This window comes from Podarcis pityusensis (assembly GCF_964106645.2).
Source record: "Podarcis pityusensis genome assembly, chromosome: 4".
Classification (NCBI taxonomy): Eukaryota; Metazoa; Chordata; class Lepidosauria; order Squamata; family Lacertidae; genus Podarcis; species Podarcis pityusensis.
The window spans coordinates 67,309,559-67,323,476 of NC_138027.1; the positions used below are offsets into that span (position 1 = coordinate 67,309,559).

Consider the following 13,918-nt stretch of genomic DNA (forward strand, 5'->3'; position numbering starts at 1 on the left):
CATTCATGCCAAAGACAGGCAGAGGGGCTTCCATATTTCTGCCTGCAAATAAACTGTGCAGCTATATCAGAGCGTATCAGACAATGCCTGAGAGAGAGAAAGGAGAAGCAGAGGGGTTGGGGAAGTTTTTGGAGCAGATTATAAAAAAGTGAAGAGGTTTTTCTTTTAAGGGAGGAAAAATTTGCACATTTAAATGAGCAACAGCCAAGGAAGAATTCATTTAGGCATTTACCACAGACCATGTACTGAGTCCCTGATCCACTACCTTTACATTAGGAAGCAACCAGCTTAAAGTGGAGGCCACTAGATAGGCACATTTTGTAATGCCTCCTTGTCAGTCGACAGTGATTGGACAAATATTGGTTCATCACAAGAGATTTCAAAGTTGCTTCCCATTAAAAACATAGACCTGGAAGTAATGCCAAGGTATGATGTCAATCACAAAAGAGCAGTCTACAAGACCAGTGGTGTAGCATGGCGTGTGTGTGTGCGTGCGCGTGCCACAGGGGTGGTTGCCCTGGGTGCAACATTGTTAGGGGGCACAAAATTTCAACACCCGGTGCTGCCTCAATTCAGCTGCATGCTTCCGTCGCTGGGCTCCGTTGAAAATGGCTTCTCCATGCAAACTAGGAAAAGACCACTCCAGACAATGGAATGACTCTTCTTTTCTCATCTCTGAGGTTGCAATGTCCTGGGTGACACAGTTAGGCAGTTGAATGAGCATGCATACTCTATCCGTTTCCCTCCTTCCCACCCACCCCTCCGTGTGAGGCAGCCTACACTACACCACTGCACAAGGCTGAAAGGTAAGCATACAAGCGAACCAGCTTGAATCAGCTGAGTTGTGTGTGCGTGTGTGTGTGCGTGCGTGTGTGTGTGTGTGTGTGTGTGCAAGCTGCCTTGAATCACATCAGGCAAAAAGGATGTGTAATAATAATAACAATACAGTGGTACCTTGGGTTACAGACGCTTCAGGTTACAGACTCCGCTAACCCAAAAAGAGTACCTCAGGTTAAGAACTTTGCTTCAGGATGAGAACAGAAATTGTGCTCCGGTGGTGCGGCGGCAGCAGGAGGCCCTATTAGCTAAAGTGGTACCTCAGGTTAAGAACAGTTTCAGGTTAAGAATGGACCTCCAGAACGAATTAAGTTCTTAACCCAAGGTACCACTGTAATAATAATAGAGTGTAGGATGACCACATTGACCACATCCATCACTGGCATGTGACCCCCCCCCCCCGAGGGTTGATCAGCAGCCACTGGGCAAAAAAAGCTCAGCCAACTCTGACTAAACTTTGGAAGTGACTAAAGAGACGGTCCTCATGTGGGCTCATCATCTGTGAACTCCGCCAGGATAACACATGAGATAAACAGCAAATACCATACAGGAAGAAAGTGTGAATGCCAACTGTCACAAAGGAGCAAAACAAAACAAAAGAAAAAACCCCAAGAAAATGAAGCAAGCAAATGTTTTTTTGTGTTGTGTGCATCAAGACTAAACAGCGAGAGCCACAAGAGAGATGGTGGAGATCAAAGGACAAACACAAAAGACAAGCAGCACGGAGAAGAATTACCAGCATCAGCCAACAATAAAATAAGAGCTTTGGGTAGCAGAGTAACTCAAAGTGGCATTTCATCTAGCTATAGAAAAACCACCACAACCCTCTTCTTTCTATCAGCTTGCACATCTTTTGTTTGCAGCAAGTAACCCAGGCATCGTTTTCTGGGTCAGTAAAGATGGCTTACCTCAAACGCCTAAAAGTGCTCCCTTCTCCCTGGCCATAGGGTTACATTACTGATTGTCACCACACAGGTATAAGGAAAGTTGCAGCACAAATAACACAGTGTGTGTGTGTGTGTGTGTGTGTGGAGTGGAGAGGGAGTCAGAAATCTTTGAACAAGCTTCGGTGATTTGTTTCAGCTGATTTGTTTCTTTGATGTTGCCGAACTAAGAGGATAATCTTGCCTAGACAGAGGAGGGGGCAGTAAATATGTACTACATAAATAATTACTAATTACATGTGGCATCTTATCTGCTATTTTGTGTTTGTTATTTGTTGCTTGTTTTCTGTTTTTTTACCTGTTTCTGTACTGAAATTATGTAGTTACTATTTTTAATAGGGTTGGCCACTTTGTTTGCTTTAAGAACCTATCTCACCTTATCCTTCTAAAGTAATCTAACAAATAGACATGCTGTTTTCATGTCTGATGTTGGTGTAGTGATCAGGTGCCAAAAGCTTTCTTAAGGCTGAGGATCAATTCAGATAGACTTTTCTGAGTTCACTATTTCACTGGGCCATTCTTTTCCTCTGAGGTCCTCAGGGTGACACATGTGGTCCATTCCCTCCCCTTTATCAGCACAACAACCCAGTGAGAGGCAGGTTATGAGACAGACAGTAGCAGGATCAATTTCACCCATTAGGTAGTTGTTAAGCAGTCAGCTTCTACAGAAAGGCTAGTTCCCAAGCTTCCCTTGGTCACTATAGAGAAGTGATAGCCAAACTTGACCCTCCAGCTGTTTTGGGACTACAACTCCCATCATCCCTAGCTAACTGGACCAGTGGTCAAGGATGATGGGAATTGTAGTCCCAAAACAGCTGGAGGGCCAAGTTTGGCCTTCACTGATGTAGAGTGACCAAGAATGGACACAGAACGGGACTATACAAATGGAAGGGGAAGTACATTATAGGTGAGATCAGACAAAATGGCACCCATTGAATTTCCTGAAACAAAGTAAACAGGTTGTAATATGGGTCTCAGTTGGGGTGTGTTTGTGTGTGAGTGTGGGAGATGAATGAAGATGGTAGCTTTTAGTTTTCCTTACTTCCATCCCTACCTGCAGTTATTCTTCAAGTGTATCTACAGTGAGGTTATCTCACTCAATTTATCTTTGTTTTCCCACTCCTCCCCTGCTTCTCAATCTGCCACATAGTGTTGTGAAAAATGGCATTCTCCCCCCGCCCTTTCCCCTGCACATTGCGAGCTTCCCCCCTGGACCCAGCACTTTAAAGAGTAAAGTTAATTATGCCCCAGCCAATTTAAGAGAGGTGCTCAATAATTCATTAACCTCTGTGTTGCGTTGGCTTGCCTACATGTAAACAGCACCAATCTGGATTGGTTTTGCCATGCTGAAGAGACACAGCAGCTGCTGCGCAATCACACTCCCATTTCCAAGCTGCCTGATCTAACTCATTTGTAAAAGCAGGACACCGCTAAAAGGTGACATCCCTACCAAGGACTCTGGAGAGATAAACCTACTTCCCGCCTAGCAATGAATAATAGCATAGCACCACAGCCTGCTTCATTCCAGCCCGTATGTGGGGTCTTTTTAACCTTGCCATGCAATCATGAGAGCAAGGTCCCATTTTAATATTGTAACAGTGCTTATTTCTGGCGGAAGAGTTTTATCTACCGCTCTCAGATATGACACTAATGCCCACCGTTAATAAGTAATAATACTGTTAAGCTCGCCCCACTTCTCCAAGAGTTGAAAAGTTCCACTTGACCCAGGAGTGGTTTCCTTTGAAAGGCCACGGAAAGCTTCAGAGCATTTTGTTGTTGTGCTTATTTACAAATATACAGTCTGAGCATAGATGGAGGAACAGCTTAAACCTGCTAACAGACAGCCAATGCCCACTGCTCCCACAGCCAACACCCTAAAATGTCCACAGAGTCCTAATCTAGCTTTCCATGTCTCTTTTTCAGTCCAACTCAAACCGGAATCTAGGTGTCTTTCATAGACACCTAGATTGCAATATCCTCAGCTCAGAGGTCTGCCGTTCTAGCCATGGAACAAATTGCTGAACTATTAGCATTTGCTTCAGCGCAAGACACTCTCATGGCCCTTCGACATTCCTTAACGGGACTCCAACCTTCTCTGGAAAGGACTCACGTGCCTCGCTATATGCTAGTCCTCACAATTACTTGTTAAAACACCCTCTTCTTGCACCCAGTTTCCACAGGAATGGTCTGTTCTGCTTCAGTGCCTGTACTTTGCTTTGTCATCAAAACATTCACTAATAAAAAGATTAATCTGCTTGCCAGCTGAGGACAGCAGTGGTGCAGTATAGCAAAGAGAGAAGCTTGGCTGGCTGGCTGTCACCTGCTCATCAAATGAACCGGGCAAAAGAACCTTCTTTAGGCCAGATGCTGTCAGCCTTACAAGCTCTTACTGTCTCTTTGCTAAATTAGGAAGTTGACTATAAAACCTACAGGGCTGAAGCTCTCCTTGTGAGAAACCACCTGTTAAAAATGACCAAGGGACGTTTAGGGCAAACTCAAGGGAGATTTTCACCAAAGAGCATCACTACAAGTATGTGCCATTACAGATGAAAGGACAATAAGCCTGGAGAAAGCAAAACATTCCATTGTAAGCTAGCAAATCCAAGTGTGTTTGGGAGGGGGTTATATAAAAAAAGAACATGCTTATAATCTGCAATATCCTTGCAGTTTAGTATATCTCTATGAAACATGGACTGCACTTTCCATTCTTAATTAGCTGTTCTTGTGGCAGATGAAGATTGCGGAGCACCAGGAAGCAACTCTGTTGCCACCAAGGAAAGCAGAGCATTAAAAATGAATGTGTGACTCATTCTAGTAAATAGGTCCATTCTATTAAGACAGCTGAGCAACAGTATATTGGGAAACAGCAGAACCTACCAAAAGAATGTGGCCAGCTTCCAGCCATCCTCATGAGAAACACTAGTTTATCATTCTGAACGCACTTGTGGGATAAATCAGTCTCATATAACCAACATGTTTAACATTAATTAATGCATGAAGAGGTTAAGACCACAGAGTAAGCTATCCTGTCAGGCTTAGCTAGGTCACACCCCTCACCTTGGGAGGAAGCATTCCCAAACACTTTGTTCATTTCTTTTCCACCAGGTGAACCGACCCGCAAGCCAACTTTGTGTTTCTATACGTATAATTTAGAAACATTTACCACTTTTTGTAACCTAAGTTAAACTGTCTGTCTTTTATTGCTGCTTTATGGGAAAGCACATGAATCTGATGTCAATAATTATTGTAGTGTGGTAAAAAGGTTGAAGGAAAAGACAAGTTTAAAAAAAATATATTAAGGAAGAGCAGAAATGCTAGAGGGAAGTGATTTTCATAGGAATGGGGTAGAAAGGAAGAAATGAAGTAAGAAAGAAGAGGAGGGAGAGGTTTAAAAAAGAAACTCAGCATGAGTTATGGAAGAGTTCCCCGGGCTCATCTTGTAATCAGCATAGCTTCCCCATTGCTTTTCTCTGCGGCTTTTCAGAAAAAGGTATAGCTTTTTCTAAGCATTCTCCATGAAAACATTAGGGAGGCCTTCATAGGTGGTGGAAGCAGTTTATTATGGATGAAATTAGGGGAAGCCTGAACTCAGTGGGCACACTAGGAAACTTACTCAGTAACATGTGATGCCCAGGGCCTTGTAAGGGGTCACATGGAATGTCTCAGCAGTCCTCCATTGCTGCTGGAGAGTCTGAGAAACGAGGCTCCCATGGCATCCTGGCTCAATCCATTAAGTGAGGGGTCCTTTTCAGCTTGAGGATCATGTTTCCTTCTAGGCAGCCTTCCAGGGTCCACATACCAGAGGTGGGAGGGGCCAGAAGCAAAAGTGGGTGGAGCAACACATTTTAATTTGCTCACACCTCCCTTTCTATCCTCCCCATCTAGGCAAGCAAGAAGCATTATCAGAATTCCAAGATACTGTTACACAGGATGGACACCACCCCCAATCTCTGCAGAGTAGTAGCAGTATTCCAGGGGGTTCCAGGAGCCTGTGTTCCTTTGATTTATTCACATATTTACACCTGAATTTGGAGGGAGGGAGTCCAGATCTTACAGTGTGGCCATCTCAATGGTGGCTTCTTCCCCACAGCAGTGCAGCGCTGGAATCCAAGGCATCCCTCCTAGCTTCCCTTCAGCCAGCCTGCCAAAATGATTCTGTCTTTGTTCTCCTTTCTCTTCGCAGCACACCTCTCACCTAAGCAACTCCTCTCCATCCATCTCCTATCTCAAGGCTAGGTTTTTAGAGACATATTTTTCCTGTGAGCCAGCCTGCTCCCTCGCCATCACCTTGGCAACCCATCTTTCACAGACCTGAGACCCTTCCTTTGATGTACTAAAGACCAGCAATCAGCAGCTTGATCTGTTAACGTCTTTGCTCTTAACTAGCCAGGCTGGTCTAAATAAGCCAGCACAAGATTTCTTGTCTGGCACAGTTCTGTAGCTTGTATTTTCCATTGATTTTCTGAATAATCAAAATCCCGCCATTTATAAATTTCTTGGATTTAATGGGGGGGGGTGGGTTTGTCCCTGGAGACAGACAGTCAGGTTGTGCATCCATAGCCATGACCAAAGGAGGAATGACCGCTGGGAGGAGCACAGAGAGAAAAACACCATGGTGCACAACCAGACGCCTTCATCTGCCCCAACTGCAACGAAACATCTCTCCCATATTGGTGGGTACAGCCACAGCAGGTGATGCAACCTTCCAACAGTTTGACTTCATCCACAAAGGCGCACTCCTCCATTGTCTCCCAAGACAGACGGATGCCAACAACAAGGGATGCGCCCCCCAACTTATAACAATACATTCTAGACAGGCAAAAACACTCAAAAGGAGTGCAATGCAGAACTTGAGAGGTGTGGGGCAGGGAAGGGTGTGTGGTCTGAAGAGAGTTCCATGGGCAAGACTGAGAAGCCAGGAGCGTCACATTAGACCTTTGGGTCTGAGGTTCCCCATGCCTGTATTAAGAAGTACAGACAGATCCGTATCACAGGCTCTCTTACAGTAATAGATGCTCAGCAACAGCATTCATGTTTTAAAGACAAGGCCCAAATCAAGTATTAGGAACTGTAAAAAGAAATATGTAAAAAAAGAAAAGAGGATCCTTCTTGATATACATTTCCATTTAACAAAAAACAAAAAACCATGTGCGTGCAGTTTAATTTTGGAAGGTGCTTTTAAACTGTGCTCCTGTGGCCTTAAAAATAAAAGTGTGCTTTGTTTTCTGGTTCTTTTCCAGCTGTTCATGTCCTATTTTCAATTTATTCTCTTTCTCCAGGCACAGAAAAGAATGGGAGTATTTGCACCCAGCAGGTGGGCTCTTTTCATCATTTGGGAAATGGCAAAGTACAGTTGCGGTGTGTTCCCTGCTGTTTATGAGCAAATTGTACGTCAAACCCAGTGAACTGAAGTACAGCCCTTTCCTTACCTGGTGATGAGTATCACTTGGCCTCTTGCACAAAGTTATAAGGTTAAAAGAAAAAAGGAAAAAAGAAACGACAAAAAAACCCTCCCAGGCTCTCTAGCAGTCTACTCTTGGCTAAGGAATACAGATTTGATCCCAAATGGATAGATGCAAATAAACCACAAAACTCTGCCTTTGGCATTCTGTGGCTGCCTGTTACAGCCCATGAATCACCCTCTTTCCTCCTGTAATGATTTTGTGTCCAAAACAAAATTATCTGTTACTTATCTCTTTAAATAAATCTTTGTCCAATCGTGCAACAGTTAATATGCTGAGTAGATTACTTGGTTTGGATTACTTTTCTTAAGGCTGATTTCTCAATGAGTTATCTGGACATTGCCACTCTGGAGTACAGATAAGAACATGCTTGAGTGAATAATTCTCCATCCAAAAACATTGACATTTAGTTTGGAGGGATTTTCTTATTGAGTAACATTCGATCATGTGAGTCACTGTGCCACCCACACACATTCTGAAGTGGCACAACCCCAGTGAGAACTAGGCCCGAGTTTCCTAGGGTTCCTGTTGGTCAAGATTTCCACAGTATTTCCCCTTAAAAAAAATATTCTGTGATAACTGGTCATTAATTTATTGCAAACAGGTTCGATGTCAAAAGTCACATCTCTTCTACATACTGGATAAGGCTATCAATGGCCACCAGTCCTTATGTCTGTATCTTACCCCCCTTGCACCTACCTCCTGCCATCTAAAATTTGAGCCAAAGGTTCTCAGTAGATAACATTCAACTCAGCATTGTAAGAAATGACAATGCAATGTAGCATACAGGGGTTTGTGGAAGTTAGAGGCATTCTTCTTTACTGAACCACAGGAAAGCTCCATGTGTGGGTTGAAGTTTCCTTGTGTCCCCAAATTATACTGATACACTGGGATGAGAGTTTGGATTCTGCGGATCTTGGGCTTTCCTGGCTGAGCTCTGGCTGAGACAGTGTCAGTTCTTCGCTGCAGTTCAGCTTAAGTTCATGGAACTTATGAGGTGCAAGCAGGGGTAATCTTTGGTAATATGGCTCCCTGAATGAGCCCCAAATTTGGCGCTCCCAATTGGATCTTCCCAGTTACGGATCTTCTCAATGTTGCACCCTTTTGGCTTGGCGTCCTGTGCGGGGGAACCACCCGCACTGCCTTAAATCCAGTGCAATACTGGGCAGGGAGAGACTGTCCAAACCCCTTCTAGCTTGGACACATGACCTAACAGCCTGGTGAAAATCAGCCAGCAGAAAGGGTGGTGTAAGTGAAATTCTTCCTGAATGGAATTTGGAACAGGAGTAACTTAAGCTGCCATGACTTACACGGGTGCACATTACACCAGCTTTTTATAGTTAGGATTGCTCTGTGGGTGTGTTTAAAGGGTGTCAAATGTCCACATCGCTGTGACACAGTCAACCGCCAACAGGTCTGCCCTGAAGGAGTGTTGATCTTCAGTATAACCAACCAACTTCTATTGGTTGCCTGAAGCAAATAAGATGCTAAAGGCAGTGGGAATCATAAAGCCATTCATATTAAGGCTGTCTTTCTCACAATGAAACCCATGTGCTTGAGCTTGCATTGTGAGGGCTAAAAATAGCCCAGCAAAAAGGGTTTTCCTTGAGCACTTCCATTATTCACCTGATGCGGAATGTTACATAAAACAAACAGGGCACATTTTACCACAAAGTGCTATACGCAAGGATCTGAGGAAGTATAAAACATTTCCACTGGGGACAGAAGCACTGAATATTTTTCAAGGCAAATGCAGCCTGGGGAAAGGAGTATTTTATTTATTTATATATTTTTTTTACTGACAAGATATGAGTGTTTCGTTTCAGTCAAAATTAAGTAATAAAGCTATGCCTTTACAAATAGCCCCAGCCTTTTGTTGTCTCCGTTCCTGATATGACTGGGATGAGGTAATAATGCAGCACGTTATCTGATTGGGTTGGGGAGGCTGGAAGGGAGAAGGCGAGAGAAGGGACAATCATCTGTCTCTGTCTGGCAAGACCCATCCAGAAATCTCAAGGCACTGATTTCATCCCCCCCCCCCAATAGAATCATAGAGTTGGAAGGGACCCTGAGGATCATCTGGTCCAACACCTTGTAACGCAGGAATATGCAGCTGTCTCTTATGGGGACTGAACCTGCAACCTTGGTGTTATCAGCACCACGCTCTAACCAACTGAGCCATCCAGTAGGTAAGTTCACATTTTGGAAGAAGCAACCCAGCACTGAAGCAAAGAAGAAGCAACCAGCAATAGGGAAAAACCCATGCACATTTATGGAATGTATGCTTTGCAAATACACGTCGCTCTCACCTTAGCTACAGCAATATGGCTGAAACACTAGGCTGTGTACACACCAGACCTTTAAAGCACATTCAAAGCACATTTCAAAGCACACACACAAATGCTAAGGCCGCATACAAGCTATATGTTTAATGCTCATTTTCTCTCTCAAATAATTCTGGCACTGTAGTTTGTGAAGGGTGGCTGGGAACTGCAATTCTGTGAGGGGTAAACTACATTGCCCAGAATTCTTTGAGGGGAAGAATGTGCATTGAATGTAGCATATGTATGTATGCAGACTCCCTCCATATTAGATGGCCGAATGTTTACTACAACATTCCCTAAGCTAGAAGAGGCCATTGTTGCTTCTCCAGCTAGTTCCTGAGATGTGCTATCACAGATGCAAAAGATTTCTGCCCCTCCACATTGTGATACATAAAAGTGTTTCACACATGAGCCCTCTGACTGTACGTATTTCTGAAAGCACCGAAACTCATCTGCACTTCCTGAAATGGCTGCAGGTATCACAGAGTGAGACACAAATCCCCCTTTTCTCTTTCTTTCTTGCCACTTCTGATTTGAATCATGCAGCATAGAGGTGTAAGGAAGAAGCAGCTGCTAATGACAAGGATTTTCTGAGGAGTGGTGACTGCTTGAATTTCTTGGCAGGCCACTTTAGACATTTAGGGTAGGGGAGCTAAATGAGAGTGAACTAGCAAGCTCTTTCCTAACTAACATGTATGCAAATGTATTTTCATCTTTCCCCATGTATATGATAATGTGACACTGAGCCACACTACTCTTGTAAAACCTTTGACTTTTCTTTTGCTTTGAGATCAGCAGCAGGGAACCTCAGACCCTCCAAGTGTCCCTATTTCCAGGGAGGGTCCCGGATTTACAGAAGCCGTCCCGGTTTCTGATTGGATCCTGGAATGCCCTGCTTTTCTTTAGAATGTCCCTGTTCTCACCAGAGAAATGTTGGAGGCTATGGAACCTTTTTCAGCCCTTGAGCAGCATTTATTTTGCCGACCCTGGGGGGTGTGTCCAGAAGCAAAAGTATGTGGAGCAACAGACGTGACTGAAGTCAGCCCTGCAAGAATCTAGTCTGCACACTCATCCCCTCTCCTTCATTCAGCTAGGCAAGCAAGAGGCATGAGCACAGTGCAATAATGCATTCCAGCCAAGCAAAAGCATTTGAAGGGGCACAGAATAATCAGTGAGAAGTGTGGTCTGCAGAGATAGCATGATCCAGCGAGAATCTCAAAGGCCGGAGAGAGTGGCTTGGAGGCCCACATTTTAAGCATGCTCCCTGCTTTCCATTATGGTAAGGGTCATGCCCCCAAAGAATCCTAAATCCAGGATCCCATTTCCCCCCTATATTTTGGTTGATGCATGACTAATGATTTTCAGAGTGGCAAGATACACCAGATCATTCCAGTTACACAGCTGTTTCTAGGGGGCAGGATACTTCCTTTAGACTGGTCTGCTGGGGCGGGGGAAAGTGAATCACAGGGTCATCTTTATAATATAGAGGAAGTAACTGGACTTCTGGGTATTGATGGACAGTAGATGTAGATTGAAGCACGTTGTTCTGTCTGCAGGTGCATCTGCTCAGGTTATTGTGGCATAAATATGCCAATCAATTAATACCTCCCCCTGAGCTCCAGTTATTTTGATCCCACCAGTATTAATGTAACATCAGTGCTAACAACAGAATCAGCATTGTCAACCCTAATACAGAGGTTGGCTTTTGCTGTTGCCAGCCTTTAGGGAAATATCCTGCTTGACTTGCCACATGAGACAATAGCTTCTTGAATTATTCAGGGACAACAGAAGAAAGACTTTGCAGCATGCACAGTGCTTCTTGCTTTGATCACAAAGGCAGATACTTCCCTTATAATGCAAAATTACCCTAGTTTCAAAAATTATTCTTGTTACTTAGCACTAGCCTTGGCAGAGATGTAAAAAAATCCAGAAGTAGGGGGAAGTTCAAGAAAGTTCATTTTTATTGTAAGAGTGTTGGTATACCTGGATTTAATTTTTTTAAAAGTCTTAATTTTTTTAAAGAAACTGGAGATATGAGGAATTGTATCTAGGACCTTTTGAATGCAAATCATGTGATTTATCTCTAGACCATGGCCTTCCTCAAAGCTAATCTGCTTCCATCAGTTCAGCACAGTATTCTTTCTTCTCTTCCTATGTGTAAGGTTGAGAATGTTCTTCTAAATAAACTTATAAGTAGTAGGGTTGGAGAATATATATGATTTCAAAGTGATTTTTGTCCTCATAAATAAGACAGCATTTCTTCATGCAAATTCCAAATGCAAATTAAATACTCTGGATGTGACAGTGATGCTAGATACAGTTTTAGTTGCTCTAGCTCATGAAGGAAATTGTAGAACTGGAGAAGATGCAGAAAAGGGCAACAAAAATGATGAAGGGATTGGAACAGATTCTGTACATGGAAGGTTGCAATAGCATTATAAATGTGAAATAGCACAACTGAGTGGAGACAGTGGGTAGAGGGTCCCCCCCCCATATTGCATAACACGAGAAAGCCACTTCCGAGCTTGGGAGGAGGTGGGGTTGCGGGCGGGCCCACACCCTCCCACACCTGCGGGGGCTGGCCTTTAGCCCCCGCGAGAATGAGGGAATCCCCGGGCGTACCTGCGACCCTGCCCGCCAATTGGCGGGCTGGGGAGGCGTGGCCTAGCTCATTTAAGGCCAGGTGCACCCGGGGACCGCCCTCCTTGCCCCGTTCCAGCTGCCCGGTTTGCCCAGTTTGCCCTTGTAGCAAACGTCACAACTTCCTCGGTATTGGTGGTTAGGCATTGGTAGGGGTAATTGTTATGCAAATGAAGGGGGGGAAGGAAACGCCATCACCTTCCCCCAATGGAAAAGGGTAGTCCGATAAAGGACTCCGGGGGATGTTGCCTTGTCCGAAACCTAGGGAGGTGAGTGCCTCCGGCACGCCCCTGAGTGGTAACACCCGTGGGATCCTAGTTGGCGTACTTCAACAGGACACCCACGGCTGGTGGATAACCCTTCCCGGTCTCCATGCCGGGTAGTCGATAGGAGCCAGTGCCTAAGGCCAATACCTTCTAATTCCTGTAATCAATAAAGTTGTGGCCTTTTATGCCCATTAACCTTAAATAATGTGCCGGGTGTTTTCATTTCACATGGGGGGGAGGGGACTTGCCACGCAATGCAAGCTAATCTGATGAAACTAATTGGCAGTACAAGAGAAAGTGCTTCTTTACAAAATGTCCAATTATTTTATGGGTATCACTGTCACAAGATGTGCCAATGATGGCAATGAACATAGATAGCTTTCAAAGGGGATTACAGAAAGTCATGGAAGATCAGAGTATCAAAGGCTACTATTTAATAACTGGGCTTTTTGAAATTTCCTTGCTCAGGGCCTCCTTGTTCACTGAACACTGTGTTCACAACATTGTGGGGGGTGCTGTTGCCTTCAAACTCTACTTGTAAGATTCTTGGAGGTATCTGCTTGGCCTTTGATCTGATTCAACAGAGCTCTTCTGTTTTGAGACTAGGCCATGCGTTTGTCTGTGCAGCTAACAGCAACTTTTTAAATACAATGTCCTAAACGTGCAGATAGGGTTGTTTCTGTTCTGTTCACACAACTGGGTTCTGAAAATGCATTTTGACGAGAGATAGGATACTTGTCACAATAGCATTCTTCACAGGTGACCCTGCTTTCTTGTTTGCCAAACGAAACATGACACTAATTGCAGTGAGCATGTCTGAGTTGTTCAGTGTAATTAGCAGCCATGGCAAGGAGAAGAGAAAGCAGGATCATGGCATACCCTCCAATGAAAATAGGGACGTCCCAGTCCATGATTTTATTATTTATACCCCTCACAGCTTACTGGGTTGCCCCAGCCACTCTGGGCAGCTTCCAACATATATAAAAACATAATAAAACAATAAACATTAAAAAACCCTTCCCTATAGAGGATTGCCTTCAGACAGCTTGTGGGTCAGCTAACTCCATGCCCTCCAACATTTATCCAATGAAAATAGGGATGTCCTAAGGAAAAAAGGGACATTCTAGGATCAAATCAGAAACCGGGACAGCTTCTCTAAACAGAAACAGCTTCTGGAGAATAGGGACACTTTGGAGGGTCTGTCATAGCACATGGCAGGATAACGTGCCTCCCCATTCCATGATCCTGATGAAAATTGCCCTACCCACAGCTGGTATTGTCTCAGAGGAAAGCCTCCATTGGCATAAATGAAGGCTTTGCTTCCGGGGAATAATAGCAGGTGATGGGGCTTAATGAGGTCACAGGATGAGGGAAAGAGTCAGATCCCCTTCCCTTGTCTGGGCCCAGCCTTGTCCATTCTACTACTACTGAGGTTTCTGTTTACA

At 44.2% G+C, this 13,918-nt stretch overlaps 1 protein-coding gene across 13 annotated transcripts in view; it reads right to left on the reverse strand.

Annotated features, from left to right (window-relative positions):
• The window catches only part of GLRA2 (glycine receptor alpha 2), a 115,218-nt gene that overhangs the window by 6,688 nt on the left and 94,612 nt on the right, over window positions 1-13,918 (reverse strand). The gene's annotated exons all lie outside the window — the stretch shown is intronic.